Below are 11,563 nucleotides of genomic sequence, written 5' to 3' on the forward strand. Positions count from 1 at the left end.
AGAACACTGCCATACTTTAATACATTCTTCTCCAGATCCTTAGCAATATTCAGATTTTTCTAGGATTATGTGACAAGGTCTAAAAAAGCCTAATGATGCTTGAGCTGACGAAATGACAAGGCTTGGGCAGGTCATGGGAAAGTGGGAAACTCCCCTATACTATTCATACTTACCCTGCTGACTGGCACTGGAAGCAGATCTAGATGAAAAGGGGATAAGTGGAGGGCCCTGCCATGGATCAGAATCAACTGAAAAAGATAACTCTGGGTCGGAAGTTTGTGACGCAAGTGACAAGAATATGAGTCATGGTGACATCCTGTCTACTCTAAAAATGAAGGGAAATGCACCTCTTGAGGTGAGAAAAGAATGTAGTAAGTTGCATGTGAACAAATTAGAGAACAGCACTTTGGATGTGCAACAGCCAAATTCCCCTTGTATGCTATACTCTGTTGTCCCCTTCCGAGATTACTCGTGAGCCAGTAACTTCCCTGATTGAATTATCTCAAATCAAGATTGTAATGATTAGAAAAGAACCAGCTACAGAACAATCAATAGATTGATGAAGAACATACACCAGAATAATTACAATATGAAATTTCAGATACATAGCTCTCAAAACTCTTATTTCTGAGCCTAATGCAAAATCCAGAAATCAATTAGAAAATTTTGGAATACGAGCGTGAGATCAGTAAATGAATTTAGGCCATTAACTGTTAAGTGAAGGGGAAGGCATGAATACTTAGAAAACAAAAATGGAATAAGCCAAGATGAGGGAGAGAGCTAACTGAGTACAATAATACTAAAAACTATCTTTTGTTTTCTAGCCATCTTCTAAAATAAGAACATGATGATGGCATTTCCCAAAACAAAATATGTTGCTGGCTGTCTACAGTGCTTTAAGCACTTTTAAATTTATTTTCTGGCTTCCAACCTACTTTTTCCTCTTTCATCTCTACCGTTACATCTTACTTGTCGACTTGTTCATAAACATGCCATGGACTTTTGTGACTTTTATATTAACTTCATATTGGTCTTTCTACCACCTGATTCGAAAGCTCCTTCCTGAAACTTTTGTTATTATTGTTGATATCCCCAAAGAACCAGGTCAAATGTCACTTTCTATTGTCAGGCAAAAATAATCGCTCTTTCATGACTTTGTTTATGCTTCTATCAAAATATATGACACACTTAGAGCTACATTAATTAGTGGTATTTGCATAATCAATATTTTTTCAATTGAAATTAATTATAATTCCACATAGAACACTAACAAATTTCGGATCAATGCTTTAGAAAAAGGGGAGAAAGGGATGGATTTGGTAGTTGTCATGGGAGATTCTATAAATTTATTTTGCAAGGGACCCGGACTTATTTGTGGATATTCTGGGGAGAATGAGCCATTTGTAGGAAACACAACCTAAAGGGCATGGCAAACAAATAATTAGCAAAAAGGAGTAGTTTGAAAACGGGGAAACCCAAGGACAGAAGTTACCCAGAAACACATGCCAGCAGCCCCTATCAGAGAAGTTTATCTGCAGCCAGCAGTGGCCATGCTACCATATTGGTATCTAGAAATGGAAAAGTTTATGAGAGAAAAAACAAAAGACAAAAGCAAAACAAAGATCCACATGTGGACTAAGCATTAAATGGATTACTAAGACAGGAATTCAAACCAAGGAAAATATAAGAGAAGAAGAGTTGTTAGAATTGGACTCGCCATGAGAATGTCAGACTCAGCACAAGAGTGGCCTGGTACCAAATCCCAAATATTTGTGATAGAATATTAACTCTTTCCTACCTGAGTTAGTGATTCTCAAACCTGCATGATTATGAAAGTTACTGTTGTCTCTTAAATTACAAATCCCAAATCCCACTTCCAAAGATTTAGAATCAATACATTTGTATTTAAAAACAAATAAAAAACAAAGAAAGAAAAGCATTCTAAGTTCAGCCTGTTTGTTCTAGACTAGAAATATGGCACAGAGTCAACCCATGCTTGTCTCTATTTTCCTAACTAGAGCTTTTAATTTCATTTCATCTGTTTTTTATTGAAAACTTTTCTCATTTGTAGTATTTCACCCCAATTCCTCTCAGTTTTGTCCCTTGGATATCTTGCTCTGTGTGATAGCTTCTTTTATTTCTCTTTCAAGAAAAGATCCCAGGTGTCCAGAGATGTGCTTTCTCCCACTTTTCCCATAGTTCTCAGCCTCAAATCCCTGTTCATAAGTAAGCTAGTGTCTTTGATTTCACCTTTCCTGGCATCAGCAAGACTCATCTTGACTTACAGTGTCTATCCTCACATTTCTGTCAACAGATTCATCAAGAATCTTTGCAATTAATATGCTTATCCTGGTGTTAATGGTAAAATTGCAAACCTATACTTAACATGTCAGTATATAATTAATACTAACATTTCAACCATATATTACAGCTGACAAATTTCTGATTAAATGAATGAACTCAATAAGTATTCAACAAACATTTATCTACAACTACTATGTGAACCACAGTAATTAGATGAAGATTGTGGGACAATGAAAAATCAATTCCAAAGGCAAATTTGCAATCTCTTGAAAACGAAAAAAGAAAACCACGATACAGACATTTTGATTTTTAAAATGGTGCAACACTAGCACATATGTTATTGTACATGCAGGCCATGTATAATGAGATGTTTTATTATATCCAATTGTATCTTAATGCAGGGGTTGAACATTTTTTTCTATAAAGAGACAAAGAATAAATGATTTCAGATTTGTGGGCCATATAGTCGCTATTGCAGCTATTCACCTCTGTCATTATAATGTGAAAGCAGCCACAGACAATATAAAAGAACAGGTATGACTGTGTTCCAACAAACTTTACCTACAAAAAATAGGCACGTGACTGAATTTGACCCCCAGTTTATACTTTGCCAGTGCCTGTTTTAGTCGATATTCTTTGGTCCATGGTATATTATATGTTGGTGCAATGAAATAGGAAATTTTTTTCTGTTTCAAAATCCTTTGTATAATACATACTGAAGATAGGATAAATTTTGATTGTATAGAATGTAGCAAATTATTTTCACAATATAAAAATTCTAGGATTCAAGCCACCAAATATTTATCACATTCTCTATGCTGCAGGATGCAAGAGGAAAAGGAAGAGGAAAATACTGGTATGAAAACCTTCCTAACAAGCTGTCAGGACCTTGTTAAATGAACGTTTGTTAAGTGGAGCTCAGGGTGCTGTTGTGGTTCAACAACAGACCACAAAAAAAAAAAAAAAAAAAATTTGAAATAGGTAAGTTTATTACTCATAGGTCCTGGAGGACACAGCATGCCTCAAAGGGCCACAAGAGGAGGTCAAGGCAGAGTGCAGAGAGACAGAAAGGAACTGGGTGGGGCACAGGCTTTTGTTAGGGTGTGTGAGTAGAATGCTTTGGGGTTCAAAGGTAGGGCCAGCTTGGTCAATTCAAATCAAAAGAGCAGGGTTTTGGCAACCCCATGGGGGTCTTATCTAAGGAAAGCATAAGGCATCCAGGTGCTGGGAGGCAGGGGAGACTGTGGATCACAAGGGCTGTTGGGGAAGTTACGTCAGGAACTTACATTTGCTTGTGACTCTGCAGCTGCTATCTAGGGCATGAGCTTGCATGAGGGGGCTAGTGTCAGTTTAAGGTCCCTGCAGGTCACTTGACCAAACAAAATGAATGCCAAAGCAACAATACCATGGAGTGGCTTAGCTAAACTCTCAACACAAGCTTTGTTTCAAACTAGTCATACTAATTTCCTAAGACTGCTGTAACAAATTACCCAAAATTAGCTAAAACAACAGTAATTTATTCTCCCGCGATTCTAGATGCTGGAAGCCTGAAATCAAGGTATTAGCAGAGCCAGTTCCCTTTGAAGGCCCTAGGGAAGAATCCTTGTTTCTCCTTATCTTCTTTTGGCTCCCAGCAGTCCTTAGTACTCCTGGGTTTGTAGCTGCATCACTCCAATCATCTTCATCTTCTCTGTGAGTCTCTGTATCCCCTCCTCTTCTTATAAGGACACCAGTCATTAGACTTGGGACTCGCCCCAGATCCAGGATGAATTCATCTTGAGATCCTTAACTATTAACATCTGCAAGGACTCTATTTCCAAATAAGTTCACATTCTGAGGTTCTGGGTGAATGTGATTTTGGGGCACACTATTCAATCCACTACATTAGTCATTATTTGCTTGCTTATTTTTTATTTAAGTCTGCTCTGATGACTCATTCAACTTCTTCCAAAAAACTACTATTTTGATTTTAACTCCTCAAAGTTCAGAGTTCAAAGCCTTTATCAATTTGTTATTGTTGAGGAACACAAAACCACTACAAGTATTAGCATAATCATGGGTGTGTTACTGTAAGAAAATCCTTCATAAACACCTAGACTTTCCTTCTTTTAAGGATTTTTGGGCCTGTGAACTAGCTCAGATCTGGGAGCTGTGTGAGGGGCCATGAATAATGTCAAACCTTGTTGTTTATATAAATCTAGTAAACATTAAGACAGCTAGCCATCTATTTCAATCCTGAGGATATCATGATATACTGGCAAAGACTGCCGAAGATCTCTGAGGGCCAAACCATTCTTAGTATTTACAATTCTGGTCCTGCTGCGTATTATGCTAACCATACCCAGGTTTGGTAATTAAGGTCCACCACGTGGCCCTGCCACTATAGGATTCTACCACCTCATTAAACTCAGCAGCCCCATTTTAATAGCACCACCTTCCACTGTCATTCTTTGCTTGCAGAGAACAGCCTCTAGCCCCTACCGTAACTTTCAAAAATACTGTTGCTGGGCTTACCTGGTGGCGCAGTGGTTGAGAGTCCGCCTGCCAATGCAGGGGACACGGGTTCGTGCCACGGGTCGGGAGGGTCCCACATGCCACGGAGCGGCTGGGTCCATGAGCCATGGCCGCTGAGCCTGCGCGTCCGGAGCCTGTGCTCCGCAACGCGAGAGGCCACGGCAGTGAGAGGCCCGCGTACTGCTAAAAAAAAAAAAAAAAAAAAAATACTGTTGCTTCCTTCACTGTATGGGTTAACTTTTGTCCATCAAAAGCAGGTTGAAGATCTAACCCCTGGTACCTGTGAATGTGACTTATTTGGAAATAAAGCTTTCACAGATAATGTCAAGTTAAGATGAAGTCGTACTGGATTAGAGTGAGCCCTGAATCTAATGACTGATAGTCTTTAATAAAGAGAGAAAGATTTAGAAATACAGAGACACAGAGGAAACAGGGAAGAAGGCAATGTGAAGACAGAGACAGATTGAAGTTCAGCTGCTAAAGAAACCAGGAATGCCAAGAACTGACAGTAACCATCAGAAACTAGAAGCGAGGAAGGATTCTTTCCTAGAGACTTCAGAGAGAGCAGGGCCATGCTGACAGACTAATTTTAGGTTTTTAGCCTCCAAAACTGTGAAAGAATAAACTTCTGTTGTTTGAAGCCACGATGCTTGTGGTAATTTGTTACAGCAGCTCTAGGGAAAAGATATATACTCATAATATATCCCTCAAAGCTGTGCTGAAGGGACTGTTCACTGGACCCTCACAGGTGACCTAGTTACGGGTGAGAAAACAGTTCACATACAAAAATTCGACTCCAGCATTCCTACATCCTTAAACCCTGGAACTCAAAGACCTTATGGTATCTCAAATGTATATTTTTAAATACTGCCCTTCACTGCATCCTAATTACCACTGGCAGTGAGATCATCAACACCTTTAAATCTAGTTAGATCAGAGAATGAATGTCGGATTCCCATCCTTAAGTCTGACCCCAGTGAAGTACTTCTGGTGCCAAAAATTTTATTAATCTTGGTGTACCCAAGGAGATAGAGACACTACAGTTTTTCAGGGAACAGTTTAATGAAGGAATGTGAGCTTAATAGTGGGAAGCAGCTGCATCACACAGGGAGATCAGCTCGGTGCTGTGTGACCACCTAACTGGGTGGGATAGGTAGGGTGGGAGGGAGACTCAAGAGGGAGGGGATATGGGGAGATATATATATATATATGTATAGCTGATTCACTTTGTTATACAGCAGAAACTAACACAACATTGTAAAGCAGTTATACTCCAATAAAGATGTTAAAAAAATAATTAAAAAAAAATAATGCTGGATGAAGAGCATGAGGTCAAGTTTTAGAGGGCTTTGAAAAATGGTAGAGAGATTTGGACTTGATGTGATAATAATTGGTTATGCTTGTAAAATGACTTCTAGCCTATAATGCATAATAGATATTTTTTCATTTAAACTTTAATTTTTGACAGGCATGCTGTATTATAGGTGAGGAACTAGAACCAGAGCAGTTAAGAGTGCTGAAAATCACGCAGCTAATAAAATGCAGGACATCTGGGAAAAAAAAAAAAAAGGAATGTGAGCTTAAACAAATGTAGAAGTACATGTTGGACAGAAAGTCTGTGGTCAAAGAAGTAGAGAAATTGTTACTAATGACTTCAAACTAGAGCAGGTAGAGAACTGCAGAGCTTATGCAGATGGCGAAGAAGCTGCTACATTTGTTTGCCACTATCACAAAGAGGGAGTTTGTTGGAAGGCGCCTTAGCTGTGATGTCTTGGCTCCCGAGAGTAATGGCTTCTAAGTTTCAACTAATCTCTTCTCATTAACAAACCCTAACCTAACACCATACATTCTAGGAAAACTAGTTCCCAGCTTTGGCAGTGGTGCATCGAAGGTAAAGGTGACTGACACTGAACCCTTCCATTCCAGACTAAAAACAGCTCTCACATATTTCTCTGTAAATATTTCCACATGTGACTTCTTCCTCAAAAACTGAGATGTGACACTCTCTTAAAATACTACCTTAAATTCTAATCCTATATTGGATGATATTGACTCAAGTTAGTTTCTAAGTCTTACTGCTCATAAGTAGAGCAGGGGAATATTGTAATTTTCTCTGGAGTTGAATTTTAGTATAAAGAGCAAATATAAGATTTTTAGCAGTCATCCTGATGAGGTTTCAATGAAACCACCGACATCACTGAAATATCTGGATTAAAACACTGTGACAAAAACCAGGAAAATGTTCCAACTGAGACCTCTCATACTTCAAGGAAGCTGAACAGTTCATAATCAACTAACAGTATCACGTGAGAGCCTGTTTCATGTTTAAGTGCAGGTTCCATTGTGAATTGTAGTTATTTATGTTTCTAATAATAAACTGGACCTCACAATAAAGTAACAAGGTAATGTATTTTTACTTTTATACCTATAAAAAGTCAGTATATTGCTTAGTCATTTTTATATTTCCAAGAAAACAATGTGATGGCATAAGGAATTGATTAATGATTCCAAAACACTCCCTAAAGCCTGCCTGCTGCCTTCCTTCCTTTCTTCCTTCCTTTGTTTATTTATTTCTATTTTCCCAGATTTACTGAGATATAATTGACATATAACATTGTAAAAGTTCAAGGTGTACAGTGTGTCAATTTGATACGTTTATATATTGCAAAAGGATTACCACCATAACATTAATTTGTAAGCCCTCCAGCCTCTCACATAATTACCATTTCTTTTTTGTGGTGAGAACAATTAAGATCTACTCTCTTAGCAACTTTCAAGTATATAATACAGTATTATTAGCTATAATCATGCTGTACATTAGAACCCCAGAATTTGTTAATCTTATAACTGAAAGTTTGTATCCTTTGACTAATATCTCCCCATTTCCACCACCTCCTAGCTCCTGGTAACCACTTTTCTACTCTCTGTTAGATTTCATATATAAGTAACATCTTAAGGTATATGTCTTTATCTGTCTGACTTATCTCATTTAGTATAATGCCCTCAAGGCTCATCAGAGTTGTCGCAAAAGGCAGGACTTCTCACTGAATAATACTGTTTTTCATATATATATGAAATGTGTTGATGGACATTTAGATTTTTGAATAGGTTGAATAATATTCTAATGGACATGGGGGCACAGATATCTCTTCAAAATCTTGTTTTCATTTCTTTTGGATATATACCCAGAAGTGGGAGTGCTGGATCATATGGGAGTTCTATTTTTAATTTTTTGAGGAACCTCCACACTGTTTTCTACAGCAGCTATACCAATTTACATTCTCACCAAGAGTGCTCAAGAGTTCCCTTTTCTCCACACCTTCAACAATACCTGCTGTTTTTTGTCTTTTTGATAATAGCCGTGCTAACAGGTGTGAGATGATATTTAACTGTGGTTTTGGCTTGCATTTTCCTGATGATTGGTAGGTAGAGGCTTTTATCATGTACCTGTTGGCCATTTGTGTGTGTCTCCTTTGGAAAAATGTCTACTGAGTTGCCTGACTGTTTTTTATCAGGTTTTTTTTTTTTCCTGCTATTGAGTTATATGAGTTCTTCGTATATTTTGGATATTGACCCTTTATCAGATATATGATTTGCAAATATTTTCTCCCATCCCATAGGTTGCCTTTACGTTTTGCTGATTGTTTCTTTTACTGTGCTTTTAGTTTGGTCCAGTCTCACTTGTTTATTTTTGATTTTGTTGCTTGTACTTTTCATATCCAGGAAATCACTACAAAGATCAATGTCAAGAAGATTTTTCCCTATGTTTCGTCCTAGGAGTTTTCAGGTTCAGGTCTTATGTTTAAGTCTTTAATCCAGGTCTCTATGAACAGTCACTCCTGCTGCATGTCTGCTAATCTGTGTTTTTCTTCCTTGTTCCTAGCCAGCTCTATACATCTCAGCTTTGCCAGACTGGGTGGGATGAAACCTAAGCAAGATCTTCATGCAGTGCCCCCAAGAGGCTGGAAAAGGTGGTTGCTCACTCTGTTCTTCCTTTCTTGGTGAGAGAAACTCTTTGTACCTGGTAAACTCCTTGGCACTGAAGACTGCTGGCTTGGGGATAGGATGATGCAAGCAAAATGAAGTTGTCTTCCTTCTCCTCTGTGTGATTATTTCAGTTTTTTCCACTGTGCTGCTAAAACTTCCTAAGTGGACTCTAGTGGTCTCCCAGAGCTGTTTTTTATTTGTGGCCAGCTATCCAATCATTGACCTTTGTGGGGGAACGGGGAAGCTGGGCTCTCCTAAGTCACCATTATTTTTTTCTGCAGCCTCTTCATTAATTTTTAGGTAAATGAGATTATTTTATAAAGCAATGTTGTTTAATATTTCTAAATTATCATCTCATCAATTTTTTTTCCTCATCACCATTATAACAAATATAACACTTTGTTCCTAGTTGCACAACAAAATTTCAAAGAGTGAAATTCAGTTTACTCAATATTTATAAACTGATTGTTCATCTTCTTTCTATTTCCCTCAAAGAAGATAAATAAACAGAAAGAAAATAAACCTGGAATTTTGACTGTAAGGAGTCATGTGGTCTCAGAGGAAAGAAGTTAATGTATTGAAAAGAAAGAGGAGACCCAAATCAGACTGAAGGGACTTTAATCCTATGTCTGGAGAAACATGTACATTTTGTAGATACAAATCTAGTCTCTTCTGATGACCCTTAGGGTTACTACCAGCTCTTCCACTGTTAGAGACAAAATTCAGAATGAAAAAAATCATTCTGAAAATATTCTCTAATGTTTGCATATCATTAGTCTATTTTAAGGGTAGCTAAAGCTGTGTCTGAAGCTAGAATTCAGCTTTCACAGGTGAAAAATTTCCAAATCCAGTCATTCAGCAATTATCATTTTTTGACTATAAACTCTTCAGGATACTCTATTAAAAACAAAACAAACAAACAAAAAAGAAACAAATAGATAATAGTCAAACTTAAATGCTATAATGATTTAAAGAGGGATAAACGCTATACGGCTAGAATGATTTCCATGACATTATATTCAAGTATATTTGGAGAACTTTGGTCTATAATGTTGTTTTCAACACATCAGCTTTTGGAAGAAGTATCACTTGGAGATAAAAAGCCACAAGTAATTACACTTGAATTTTACCAAATTCGGAGTTGTCAGGTCACTGAGGAGTAGAGATGTAGAGTTTCCACATGTGTGTGCACCTCCTATAATGAGATTTCCCAGCAGAAGCTGACGAAGTAGGTCTGTGAAGCTAAAAGGGACATAATTCCAGAATAATATCACAGCAATAAAGAGCACACGGTCTAGAGTTAGACAACTCAATTTGAAGCAATTTCTAACACTCCTCAAAACTTCCTGTCAGTGAGAACTTTGAGAAGTTATTTAATTTCACTGTTGAGTCTCCTTTTTGTAAAAATGGTGGTAATAACAATTCCAACCTCATACATAAAAGCTGTAAACATTTAAAGCCATGTCAAGCATGTGGTAGATGTGCAGCAGGGTAATTATTATTGCTTGTTAAAAATTTCAAATATATTTTGTCCAATTAAATAGAAACCTGGAATATACATTTTGGCCTTTAGATACCTAGGTTCCCTCATACGATTCAGCTTTAGATGTTCCTGCAGTTTTAACTGTGCCACAGTTCTTCAGGGTTTAAAATAAAGCTTCCTGGTTATACCTTACCACAGGAAGTACGGTTTGGGGTTATCTTTTGTCTTTTTTCTCTCTCGTTTCTTTCTTCCTCCTGTCTTACCTTCCTCTTTTCCTTTCTTTTTCTTTTTCTTTATGTTTCCACTGCATTTACTACCAATATAAAAAAATGTTAAAATGAAAAAACAAACTATTCTTAGTTCTCCAGTGGTTCTCATCCCTCCTTCTTCCCCACACAGCTCCTGACCTATTTCCTCAGGGTCAGTTCAAAACTGGACCTGGTGCTCGCTTCGGCAGCACATTTACTAAAACTGGAACGATACAGAGAAGATTAGCGTGGTCCCTGCGCAAGGATGACACACAAATTCGTGAAGGGTTCCGTATTTTTGAAAAAATACTGGACCTGTTCACTGGTGTTTTCACAGAAAACAACCAACGCCAGGGATGCAGAGGCAGAGAGTGGGAAGAGGGCGACAGTACTATCCAGGTTCCACGAAAGGCAGGCCAGGTGGAGGGGCACAAAATTCAAACAAAAGGGCTGATGGCCTCACAGGGACATAGTCTAACTAAAATGGACTGGAAAGGAACTACAGAAGGCCCCTCAGAGGCTTTATAAAACATCTCAGCGGCTGTGTCCTACCCACAATAACTGACTCCAGGAGTAGGATGAAGAGGCCAGGGAAAGTTGTGGAAAGTTTCACGTGTCGGGAGGTGGGGAAAGTCTAGAAGGCACCAAGAGCCTCACTCATTTTGACAGAAAAATTTCCTCTAGTGTTAGGAAGTCACAAAATGCCAAGGACGCTGAGAAAAGCTATGAGAGGGATGCAGAGTCTCACAAGACACAGCGATCACAGACCACGGCGGTGGGGATCATGCTACTGAGGCAGAAACTACGGAGTCCAAGAGCAGGGAGAGTGGCCTTTCAGGAAGTGACTCTGGTGAGAGAGAGGAAGATCCAGGAAGCAGCTGAAGGGAGCAAAGATGGGGTCCTGAGGCAAGGCTCTGGAGGCTGGATCAGAAGAAAGGGCACCAGTGATGAAACACAAGTCTGGGGGCGGGTGTCAGTGACTGAGGTCGGGGGTGGAACAGCCGCACAGTAGCCATCACAAGGCACA

General features: G+C 38.5%; 1 non-coding gene across 1 annotated transcript; it reads left to right on the plus strand.

The window, feature by feature from the left end:
* The first annotated feature begins 10,729 nt into the window (after positions 1-10,729).
* LOC115853956 (U6 spliceosomal RNA) lies at positions 10,730-10,836 on the plus strand. Its single transcript, XR_004039800.1, has one exon. It is a non-coding gene; the product is annotated as a U6 spliceosomal RNA (small nuclear RNA).
* The last annotated feature ends 727 nt before the right edge of the window (positions 10,837-11,563 follow it).

Source organism: Globicephala melas, chromosome 9 (genome assembly GCF_963455315.2).
Source record: "Globicephala melas chromosome 9, mGloMel1.2, whole genome shotgun sequence".
NCBI classification, from domain to species: domain Eukaryota; kingdom Metazoa; phylum Chordata; class Mammalia; order Artiodactyla; family Delphinidae; genus Globicephala; species Globicephala melas.